Source organism: Sus scrofa, chromosome 11 (assembly GCF_000003025.6).
Source record: "Sus scrofa isolate TJ Tabasco breed Duroc chromosome 11, Sscrofa11.1, whole genome shotgun sequence".
NCBI lineage: Eukaryota > Metazoa > Chordata > Mammalia > Artiodactyla > Suidae > Sus > Sus scrofa.
Genome location: NC_010453.5, coordinates 23,651,856 through 23,664,093, shown reverse-complemented (window position 1 = coordinate 23,664,093; position 12,238 = coordinate 23,651,856). Strand labels below are relative to the sequence as shown.

Genomic DNA, 12,238 nt, shown 5'->3' with positions numbered 1-12,238 from the left:
TGCCCCAAATCTTGTAGGACAGTGCGGTCTGGCTCTCAAACGACGCTCCTGCAAATGCTCATCCTATTCTCCTTGTGTCCTTGTCCTTTTATTTCAGCCACCTGCTTAAACCCAACCTGCATAAAGCCCGCCCTCCTCCTCCGCTCCAGCTCCCTGAGTTCAAGCAGCTTTGCTGGAGGACATCGCGTTGGGCTGACAATGAGCATTCATCAAGCTTCCTCATTTCCACTAATCAGCTTCTTATGGCTCCTCCAGTGACTCCCTTCAAGGGCTCTCCTTTCTCAAGCGTTGCATCCCTCACCAGCGCACTTCACCTCCCCAGATAACCTTGCCGCCTGCTCTTCTGAGAAAACAGAATCCTTCAGCCAAGAACTCCCTCCACCTGTGTTACCACTGGCCCACCTGCTCTGGATTCCATGCCTCCTGAAGAGGGACTGTGCAAGCTGACCCAAGTTCATCTCACCTGTGTTCGCCAGCAAACAATTCAGTTTCTTTTGCCCCGTTAAGAGTTTTCTCTGCTTATTTTTAGGTGGAAATGTGTATGTTTGCCTTATTTTTATGATCACCTTTGGTTACTGATATTAACCAAGAGGGCATGACCACCCTGGCCTTATGCGGAGCAGTCAACTTTCTATCACTAAGTTATTCCCCATTAAGCTTTAGTACAGATTTTATTATTTTTTAATTTTTTTTTTAAGGCTGCACCCACGCATATGGAGGTTTCCAGGCTAGGGGTCAAATCGGAGTTGTAGCTGCCAGCCTACACCACAGCAACACCAGGTCTGAGCCATGTGTGCAACCTACACCACAGCTCACGGCAACGCTGGATCCTTAACCCACCGAGCGAGGCCAGGGATCGAACCTGCATCCTCATGGAAGCTAGTCAGATTCCTTTCTGTCGAGCCATGACGGGAACTCCAACTTTAGTACAGATTTTAGATAACGAGACCCCAAGTCCTAAACTAGTAAAGTTAATGGAAATCTCCAGATTTTAGCACTATAAATAATACACATAAAAAACAATGACATCTGTTAAATTTCAGTGTAATATCGAAAACCTCTGCAAATGTCACCCCAACCCCCACGTTATAGTTCCACCTAAGATATTTATTTTTAAAAGTAAAAGTATAAAGATAGGGCTGGCCTGAAGCAAAAATGCAGATGGTTTGGCTTTAATCATTTCCCACTTCCTGATCGAGGGGAATTCGTTTAGGCAGCCAGACCTGGATTTCCATTCCAGCTCTGCTCCCCCTACCTGGGTAAACTTAGGTAAGTTAATTAACATCATCCAAGCTCAGTTCCCTTATCTATGAAACGGGGCTAATAATATTTAGCTAGCAAAGGATTAAATGAAGCAAGGTACTTAGAGTGTTTGGTACATATGAAGTGCTCAATAATTGGTGGGTTTATTACCATTCTTTTCGGTAAAGTCGTTCATATCAGAGCCTCAGATTTATACTGATTAGACCCCTGGGCAACGCATGCGCACACACACACACGTGCTTTAACAAAGACTTTGAAAACTCTGCTTCCAGCCATGAGGAAGCAACAGGGATAGAGTTCAACCTTCTGCCTAAGCAACTAAACAGTAAGACAAAATACCTTTGAAATGATGGTTTTCAGGCTTCGGACAACGGAAGCATAGGACTGTGATTACAGAGAGAAGGGAGACACATGCAGGGACACCTATGATTGTCCCAGGCTGCTGTCTAGAAAGTTTCAAGGATTTAACTCAGGGAAGAGAGCCCAAACCGAGCCTGAGGTGTACCTGAGTCCAGTGTCTGAGGCGGCCAGGGCAGCTGGAAAGGACAGGGCTGAGCACTGGAGCGAATGAGAGAGCGCGAGCGCCGGAGGTCTTCTGACGATTCCCCTTAGGTCTTGGCTGAGTACTGATCAGGCACGAGAGGGAGGGACGGATGGAGGCGGAGAAATGCATCATGGGAAAGGAGCAGGTGGAACCACTTCTGAAGCTCAAAAAGCTCTGGTAGCCAATCAAGTTTGCGACAGCCAGAGCGGGAAACCTTGCAATATACTGGGGTAGAGTTCTAAGCGGTGTCTTGCCTTGAAAGGAGGATAAAATTATCTTCAGTCTAAAGACTGCTCTGGACCCAATTACCCAAGTTTAAAAGCAGACGCTGAACGAATTAAACCCTTTGTAAGGAACTTAACTGCATCTCACAAAAGCAATCACAAAAATATTTATACCAAAAAAAAAAAATATCCAGCACTGAACATGTAAAACTCACAATGTTTGGCATCTTAGGCATGCAAAGAAACAGAAAAATATGTCCCATCACAAGAGAAAAATGTATCCACAGAAAGGCACTTAGAAACAACACAGATAACAGAATTTGTAGATAAGTACCTGAAAACAGCTATTAGAAATATACTCCATATGTATAAAAGGTACATGACAAGTTCCCATTGTGGCACAGTGGCTGCAGAATCTGACTGCAGTGGCTCAGGTCACTGTAGAGGTGCAGGTTCGATCTGCAGCCCAGGAAAGTAGGTTAAGGACACAGTGTTGCTGCAGCTGTGGCATAGGTTGTAGCTGTGGCTTGGAATTGATCCCTGGCCCATAACTTCAATATGCAATGAGTCTAGCCAGAGGAGGAGGAGAAGGGGAAGAAGGAGGAGATCCATAAAAAGCATACGCATAATAAGGAGAGACGGGGAAATACATTTTTTAATTAAAGAAGAAAAAGGAAGTAAGCTGGAAAGATAATGTTCAATTATAAGAAAAGTAAATCTCAAACATCAAACAAGGAGGCTAATGATTGAGGCTACTCTTCATATCTAAATGTGATCAAAGACATAAAAGCCAAAACCACAAAACTACAATGAGGTACCACCTCACACCAGTCCAAGTGGCCATCATTAACAAGTCAACAAATAACAAATGCTGGAGAGGGTGTGGTGAAAAGGGAACCCTTCTCCACTTTTGGTAGGAATGTAAATTGGTACAACCACTATGGAAAACAGTATATACCTCATAAAACTAAATATAGGAGTTCCCGTCTTGGCGCAGCAGAAATGAATCTGACTAGGAACCATGAGGTTGAGGGTTCAATCCTGGCCTCATTGAGTGGGTTAAGGATCTGGCATTGCCATGAGCTGTGGTGTAGGCTGGCAGCAACAGCTCTGATTAGACCCCTAGCCTGGGAATCTCCATATGCCACAGGTGTGGCCTTAAAAAGACAAAAAGACAAACAAACGAACAAAAAAACTAAATAGAGACTATCATACGACCTAGCAACCCCACTCTTGGGCATATATCCAGACAAAACTTTCACTGAAAAAGATACATGAGCTCCCATGTCCACTGCAGCAGTATTCACAATAGCCAAGACATGGAAACAACCTAAATGTCCATGACAGATGAATTGATTTGTTTATTCAATTGTTCATTCAAATTATATTCATTAATATAATTTGGAGTGGATAAGCAATGAGATGCTGCTGTATAGCACAGGGAACTATATCTAGTCACTTGTGATGGAACATGATGGGGGATAATGTGAGAAAAAGAATGTGTGTATATATGTATACACATATATACACACACACATATATACATAGGTATGACTGTATAGCAGAAACTGACAGAATATTATAAGTCAACTATAATAATATTTTTTAAAAACATGAAAGCCATATTTTAGAATAGTTCAGGGACAAGTATTAAAGCGACTTTTCCAAAATTAATACATTTTATATAATTATTTATATAAACAAATCAAATCATACATTCATTCAACTATACGTTATGGAGCCCCCAGCTCTGTACTTAATGACAGAGGAAATACAAAGATAAATTAGCTGTGGTTCTTGCCTGTATAAGTGAACAGCCAGCACAGTCTATCAGAGGAATGAGAGAGAGCCTAATTATATAAAGGCATGTGATGTATCTACAACTCAAAAGCACAATGTTTAACACAGAAAATGATAAGGCTGCAAAATAAAAAACGCAGGTAAACGAGATCTAGAAGTCACTATGCAATTATCCCATAGTTACAAATAAATGGCTTTACCATTAGTTCAAAACAAAAATCCAATATACCATAAGGTACATGTGTACACACAGGACAGAAACACGCAAATTGCTTGTAATATAGGAATTTAACTGGTATTTCTTTCTGCATTAGAACATCTACTATGTGGTGACAATTTTCCACTATGAAATCCAAATATTTCCTTTCAGCTCATGTGTCTGCCAAAGATACCAAAGATTCTCTAACCCAGAGGAAGAAAAAGGCAACCAAGAATATCAGGGAATATGTGTTTGTGATGTATATGCATGTATACACATTAGATATGGCTATGCAGTGTGGATATACTTCATACACACATATGTAATATACATGCAATTATTTGACTATATTTTCTCTAGTTCTAGTCTAGTGGGTAGGAAAGTGATCTGCATAGTTCAAAAGGCTAGTTGAATAATACACATACCAGTGTGTGACAGACCAAATAGACAAAAATAATCAAGAGATGAAACCTAATTAAAAATTAAAAAAAAATGTTGGGCATACACAGAAACAAAAACCTTACATATTGATAGTTCAAAGCAAGTCAATCTCCAAAGAAGTGAGTTTACAAAGCAAGGACTCTTTATGGGCTTTCTTCCATGGAAGTGAAAAAAAATAACAATATTTCAAGTCACTATATTATGTTATGCAAGCATTGAAAAGGACTTTCATTTTATAACATCTCTAGCCAACAACGACATAGGCTGTTGTCACCTGTGGAGTTACTGGAGGATGAGACTTGATTTGTTTGCAGCGACCTCAATTACCTTGTACATTACACAGTACCAGGCAGAAGCAGATAGGTTTTGGAAATAATTTCCTACAAATTCTCTTACCTCTAGAAACATTGTAGGCACACACATAGACACACACACACACACAATCATAAACAAAGCACTAGGGAGTTCCTACGTGGCTCAGTGGTTAATGAACCCGACTAGGAACCATGAGGTTGCGGGTTTGATCCCTGGCCTCGCTCAGTGGGTTAAGGATCCAGTGCTGCCATGAGCTGTGGTGTAGGTCACAGACGTGGCTCAGATCCTGCGTCGCTGTGGCTGTGGAATAGGCTGGCAGGTGCACCTCCGATTCGACCCCTAGCCTGGGAATGTCCACATGCCGCAGGTGCGCCCTAAAAAAAAAAAAAAAAATTAAATTAAAAAACAAAGCACTAGAATGGATGCTCCAGGAGGGCTTGTATCTCCAGCACCTACAATGATACCGGACACACAGTAGGTGCTCAATAGTCCAGTCTCATGTGGATTCGATTAGACCATCATAGTTATATGTGAAGTTAGATTCCTTTTGCCATCTTCCAGTTCAGTCCCTCTAAAACAACTTGGGTGAGTTTTTTTTTTTTTTTCTTTTAAGCATGCATCTGAGGTTGCTTCCCTGCTTACAATCCTTCCACAGCTGGCCATTCATATAAAATCTGCACTCCTTGCTTTGGCAGGCAGGACCTGGCCCCAGCCAACGTCTGGACACATGCTAAGCATCGTCCTGCCAGCCCACTCCATGCCCGCCCATGCCTCCTGCCCACCCACACCTCTACCCGTCCTTTCCTTGAAAGAGCCAAGTTCCTGTCCCCTCAGGCCTTTCCACAGGGCATTTTCTGCTTTTAAATTCTCTCATCCTCTCCAATTCTCCCTTTCTTCCGGGTCTCCCCTCCTGCTGCCAGGATAATTCAATTTATCCTTGGGGTCATAGCCTGAACAGTACTTCTTCAGGGGAACCTTTTCTGAACACCCTCCAAACCCTCCAAGCTAAGTTAGGCCCCCATCCCTCTTCTGCAATATCCCGCAACTGTAATGAGATAATCGCCTGCAAAGCTATCCGGATAACATCTGATTCTTTAGAAATGCGTATCTTCACAGGGCTATCACCTGGCTGTCATGTACACGGGGGAGTCTCTAGTGTCCAGTAAGATACGCTGTGCATCATGAACCTTCGGTAACATTGTAACTGATGAATGAACACACCAGTGAACCGTCCTACTGTCCTGGGGAGACAAGGGTTAAATAACCATGGAAAGTATAACGGAACCGTCATGCAGACGTGACATCAGCTACATAAACTGTGAAACCTAAGTCGAGGGCCTATTTATTTTCTGACACCCGATAATGAGAAATCTTTCGACAAGATGGAAATGAAAACAAAAGAGGACCGAGCATCATCTCTCAGAGGACCCGGCTGCTAAGCGCCAGGCTATCTGCATCCCCTTAATCTTGCCAGTGACAGAGTGTCACCATTCAAGTCTGGAGGCACTACGGAAAGGAAGTTGGCTGGTTTGAGTATAATTTTCATCTTAAACACAGGGATGGGGGCTGGTTTATCATCTGACAGTCCATCTGAGCATCTCTGTGAGCTGATGACATGGCTTCCAATATAGATCCCTAGAGTACTTTTTTTTGTCTTTTTAGAGTTGCACTAAATGCTCTGTGGCATATGGACATTCCCAGGCCAGGGGTTGAACTGGAGCTGCAACTGTTGGCCTACACCACAGCCACAGCAATACCAGATCCAAGCCACATCTGCGACCTACACCACCACTTAAGGCAACCAGACCCTTAACCCACTGAGTGAGGCCAGGGACTGAACCCGCATCCTTGTGGATACTAATCAGGTTCATAACTGAGTCACAATGGGAATGCCCTCTAGATTACATTGTTAAAGTCTCCAGTAACTATGTCTCTCACTTTAAACCTTGGAGTCCAGCAACAGACAGAAATCTAGTGGGTCAAAGAAGAGGATACAGGAGTTCTCTTGTGCAGTGGGGTTAGGATCCAGCCTTGTCACTGCAGTGGCTTGGGTCATGGCTGTGGCATGGGTGCATCCCTGGTGGAGGAACTTCCACATGCTGTGGGCACGGCCAAAGGAAAAAAAAAAAAGAGAACCGAGATGAAGGACCTATTTGGAGATGCAACTGGAGGTTAGGCTGACACCTGCGTGGGAGCTGAGGGCCTCTTTCTAATTTCATGGCCAGAGCATGACCGGGGAGACAGGGGTCAATGGCCATCCCTCTGCTGTGACTGCCAAGGCTGCATCCCCACACCCACTTCTTTCATGAGCTCTGGAAGCTTACATGCGACGGATCACCACATGTTTCCTTTGACAGCTGCTTCAAATCCAACAGGTCCAAGAAGAAACACGCCATCTGGCCTCGCCCTTCTTCCTTCCAGCCTGCCCCATCTTAGGACATTTCCAAAGCTAGAGACCCAGGAATCGTTGTTGATGCTTCACTCTCCTTACCTTCCACGTGAGTCAGTCATCAATTCCTGTTTGTTTGGGTTTTTCCTCCAATTAAATGTCTCTTGGGTCCCCGCACATCTCTCTCCACCGCTGTGACTATTATCCCCACTACGGCCACATCCATCTCTTAACCGGGAAACAGCTACAGCCTCCCAGCTGAGCTCTTTGCCGCCAACCTCTCCCCTCACATCTCCGCAGGTCTCACAAAAGTGCTCTACAGGAGTTCCCGTCGTGGCGCAGTGGTTAACAAATTCGACTAGGAACCATGAGGTTGAGGGTTCGATCCCTGGCCTCGCTCAGTTAAGGATCCGGCGTTGCCGTGAGCTGTGGTGTAGGTTGCAGATGCGGCTCAGATCCCGCATGGCTGTGGCTGTGGGGTAGGCCAGTGGCTCCAGCTCCGATTCAACCCCTAGCCTGGGAACCTCCATAGGCTTCAGGGGCGGCCCTAAAAAGACAAAAGATCAAAACAAAAAATTGCTCTGTACACCTACAACTCTAATGACACCACGTTCCTCTTAGCACCCTCAGCGACATCCTAGGACAGCCCTTATCTGTTAGCGGCAGAGCCACTTATCATGGTGATGTGTGCTTGCTCATTGGCTCTCCTCTATCTCGCCTCCTAGGCTCTAACGTAGGGGGGTGAGGTCTGAGTCTTGTATCCCCAGCACTGGGTACCATGTCTGGCTCGACAAATCCCGGTTAAAAGAGTGATGCTTCAGGAGATGAAAGGATTTCGCAAATGCCTCTTCATATCTGGACATTGAAGAGGAAAAGGTGTTCTGAGCAGAATTAAACAAGCCGACAAGGAACTAGGAACTAGGGGAAGAGACTAGGCTGAGGCTGCAGAGTGGAATTAAAATGAGTGGGGGGCATCCATGACTGGGAGAGAGGAAGGAAGAGGACAGAGAGGGGACTGTCCCCAGGAACCGTAAAGCTAAGCTCTTTGAGAAGAGCAGGGAACAGAGCCACCGAGAGCGAACCCAGGGCTTCAGGAGAAACCACAAGGTACGAACCAAGGAAGAGCTCACTGCTTGTGAGAGTGAAGAAATCTTTTATTGGCTCCAGGTTAAATCTCAATAAGACAGGTGACACTATCTCGTAAACGGCGCTTCCACAGCTTCTCCCTAACCCTGACCCTAACCCTAACCCTAACCCTAACCTCAATAAGGCAGGTGACACTATCTCGTAAACAGCGCTTTTCTGAACATGGATTTGAAATGCAACACAGGGCACGCTCAGAAACGTCGGGTAAGAGACATATGTCATCGTAAAAGCCCATGACAACTAAGGAGAGATGGTTGACATGAGGAAAGAAAATTTCAAAAAGTGTAAAGCCAAGCAGGGTATAATCTCATGGCCAGAGAATATCCAGCAAATATTACCAGTTCCCGGGCAGGTCTGGGCACGCGACATAAAACCTGGGGACTCAGCTGCTGCTTTCCAACCCTTGCAGTTGGTGATTATAACTTGGGAGAAGCAGCCAGGGTCTATAGGAAGGAGCAGCTGGTCACACAGATGGTGCCAGAGCCAGGATTTGACATTCTTGGTGTCGGCTGTTGACACCGGGGCTGGGGGTGGGAGGCAGCTCCTAAAACCTGTATGGTAGGAAACAGGGAAGAAGCTTTCCGGCAAGATCAGGACACGGGAGCATTATCTGGAAGCCTGAGATTCGGGAGGGACAAACACCAGCCAACAACAAAACTAAACTGGATCACAGGGAGGACGTCCCATGTGTCTAAGAAAGACGCATGGTCGTGGCAAAGGAGCCTCACATGTGATGGGAAAAGTCCAGCTTTGACGGTGATAGGGTGGTGTTCCGTGAGATGCTTAAAGATATTTTCTCTTTTAAAAATAGATTATTATTGAATAATCACATATTTGTAGGTGCTTGATATATTTTTTATAATAGTAACTTGCATCCGTCTTTATTTTATTTTTTCCTTCTTTGGGCCACCTCGTGGCATATGGAGTTCCCAGGCCAGGGGTCGGATCTGAGCCATTGTCGTGACCTATACCTCAGCTGCGGCAATGCCAGATCCTTAATCCACTGTGCCAGGCCAGGCATCAAGCCTGCGTCCCAGTGCTCCAGAGACACCGCCAATCTTGTGCCACAGTGGGTCCTCCACCTAAAAGACATCTCCTAAAGGTTAAGTGATGTTTGGGGAATCCTACACTGGAGACGCCACGCTTTCAAACCGCACAGAGCACGTTAGCAGAGTAATGGCTCCGAGGAAACCCACAAAGAAAGCAACCTACCTGTGTGAAACTCACAATTTGCCCAGGTTTTCAGGCCACATAAATATTTACGTGACATTCACCCTAACAACAAGGGGACACTGATGTTCCAACAGGCCAGTTTAGAAAACCTGAATCTATGACAATGCCCAGAGCACTGATAATAAGAACAAGGTAACAACAACAGAAATTTTAAAGTGCCACAAAACTAAAAGTATGGGGACGAAAATAAACATACGATTCCATAAGGTGATAAACACTATCTCACAGATGAACGAGGACTCTGAGTAGGGGATTTAGGGATGGAGTCCCACAGTAGAATGGTATATTTTGGATAAAAGAAGCAAATTCAGGAGTTGCTGTCATGGCACCGTGGTTAATGAATCTGACTAGGAACCATGAGGTTGCAGGTTCGATCCCTGGCCTTGCTCAGGGGGTTAAGGATCCGGTGTTGCCGTGAGCTGTGGTGTAGGTCACAGACATGGCTCGGATCCCAAGTTTCTGTGGCAGTGATGCAGGATGGTAGCTACAGCTCTGATTAGACCCTAGCCTGGGAACCTCCATATGCCACAGGAAGGCAAAAAGACAAAAGAAAAAAAAATTAAAAAAAAAGAAGCAAATTCAACGTAATGATCTCCAGGGGCACCTCATTTGAAGAAGATAAACAGGGGAGACATGAAGAGGGGATAGGATTGCTGGGAAATCCTTTTGATAAAATTAGAAGATATGGAAAATGTGTGCCTTGCTTTGCTGATAATTTTAATCTCTCAATAAATAGAAAAAAAAAGTAGTAAGGAATGGGGTTGAGTGTCAATTTCATTTTAACAAACATGGAAAGAGTAGCTGGTCATTTAGAAAGATCAGAAACTTGGAGAGGAAGCCAAGTGCTCATAAAACCCAGCCTCTCCCTAATCCGGTCAGAGACATTTTGGAGGCGATTTCTTGGAAGAAGGTTACACTAAATTATCTTTAAGTCCCTTTGGAGACATTAAAGGCTGCCTCAAATGTGCCACAGTCACACTGAGCAATTCCAGAGGCACCAGCACGAAAACTGAGGGAGAAGCAACATTCTGTGGGTCGGTGACTATGGCGCAAAGAAACAAACAAACAGCACCACGCATCAGACACAGTGACAAGACAAGTCACATAAATATACTACGGAGCCTTAAGAATTGAAACAATGTGGTGTGGGAATAAAAAGAGATCCCTAGCACAGAAGAGACGCTCCCCAAAGAGACTGAAATGTACATGAAGATTGAATTCCTGATAAAAGAAGTAAATCCGTGGAGACATGGAAAATGAGGAATATATAGCAACTGCAGGGAGTGGGCAAAAGCTTTCTATAGTTAGAAATGGAATATGCATAAAGGAAATGGTAAACTTTTTTTTTTAGGAAGAACATTAAAGAGAAAAAGATTTTGAGTAAATAGGGACTCCAAGAATAAAATGCTTAAAAGTAATGACAAAACATACGCCAAAAAAAAAAAAAAATACATCAACCATAACTCTATCTGATAAATGGATATGGCATGAAAGTAACCTATTACCAAAAGAGGAACTACAAATAGAAAATAGAGGAAAATGACATGATTTCCAAAGAGGAGTGGTAAAAAGAACTTAACATAAATAATGGGCTGCCGTTTTACATACCAAGTTGGTAAATATTAAACACATATGTACATTTTGGAAATGAATTGCCTGGTACTTAACAAAAACGTTAAAATATTTATTTGTTTTGACTGACAAAGGCGACATGGAGGAGTCTGTCTGAGGGAAATAACTCTAGTTGTTCAAACATTCTATGCATAAAAAAAGTTTAATATTATTTGTTGAAAAAAATCAAAAGGAAGAAAAGAAGGAATAAGAGTTAAGATTTAATGAAAGCTTACCATGTATAGGTACTATGCAGTTATTGTAAGTTATCATCATATTACAATCTTATGCCAGTCCCATCAAATAGATACAGTCATCATTTTACAGAAAAGGTAAAATGCTTTACTATTAGAGGATATTAAGTTCTCCAAAGAAACTAGACTAGTAAGAGTTAAAAAAAAAAAAAAAACTTAAATGTAAACAGTAGAAAACTGAGGAAGATTTAGTCACTGAATTTTTTTGTCCTTTTTGTCTTTTTAGGGCTGCACCAGGGGCATAGGGAAGGCCCCAGGCTAGGGGTCGAATTGAAGCTACAGCTGCCAGCCTACGCCACAGCCACAGCCACTTGGGATCCGAGCAGTGTCTGTGACCTACAACACAGCTCACGGTAACACCGGATCCTTAACCCATGGAGCAAGGCCAGGGATCGAACCTGCATCCTCATGAATACTAGTCAGATTCATTTCCCCTGAGCCACGACAGGAACTCCCTCAACGGATTATTTTTACATGTTTACCGTAAAACTATAAAAATGGAAAAGAATTTAGGATAAGATATTTATAAAAACCCCTAATAGAAAATGTCGTATTTAATAGGACTCAAATACATGCATAGAAAGAAGACTGGAAGAAAATACATAAATGCCAACCAAATAGCACAGAACTTGACCCCGAGAGAGTGTCAGACAAGGGAGTCTGCTGGCAGTGCCGAGAACAAAGCAGCCTGTCGTTCCACTGGAGGATGGGGAGGGGGATGACGGGGGCACACTCAGGGAGACCCCCGAAAGGCTCAGACACAGTTTAAGCAGTTTGGCTAATACAGGAGATAGAGAATGGAATGCAGGGCAGATACGG

At 43.8% G+C, this 12,238-nt stretch overlaps 1 protein-coding gene across 14 annotated transcripts in view; it reads right to left on the bottom strand.

Moving 5' to 3' along the window:
* The window catches only part of ENOX1 (ecto-NOX disulfide-thiol exchanger 1), a 660,000-nt gene that overhangs the window by 230,670 nt on the left and 417,092 nt on the right, over positions 1-12,238 (bottom strand). The window contains exon 1 of one of the 14 annotated variants that reach the window (XM_021065358.1): positions 1,769-2,420. The exons of the other annotated variants lie outside the window; for them this stretch is intronic. The gene's annotated coding sequence lies outside the window, so the exon portion shown is untranslated. Of the gene's footprint in view, positions 1-1,768; positions 2,421-12,238 lie in introns of those variants that run through there. 14 annotated transcript variants of the gene reach the window in all.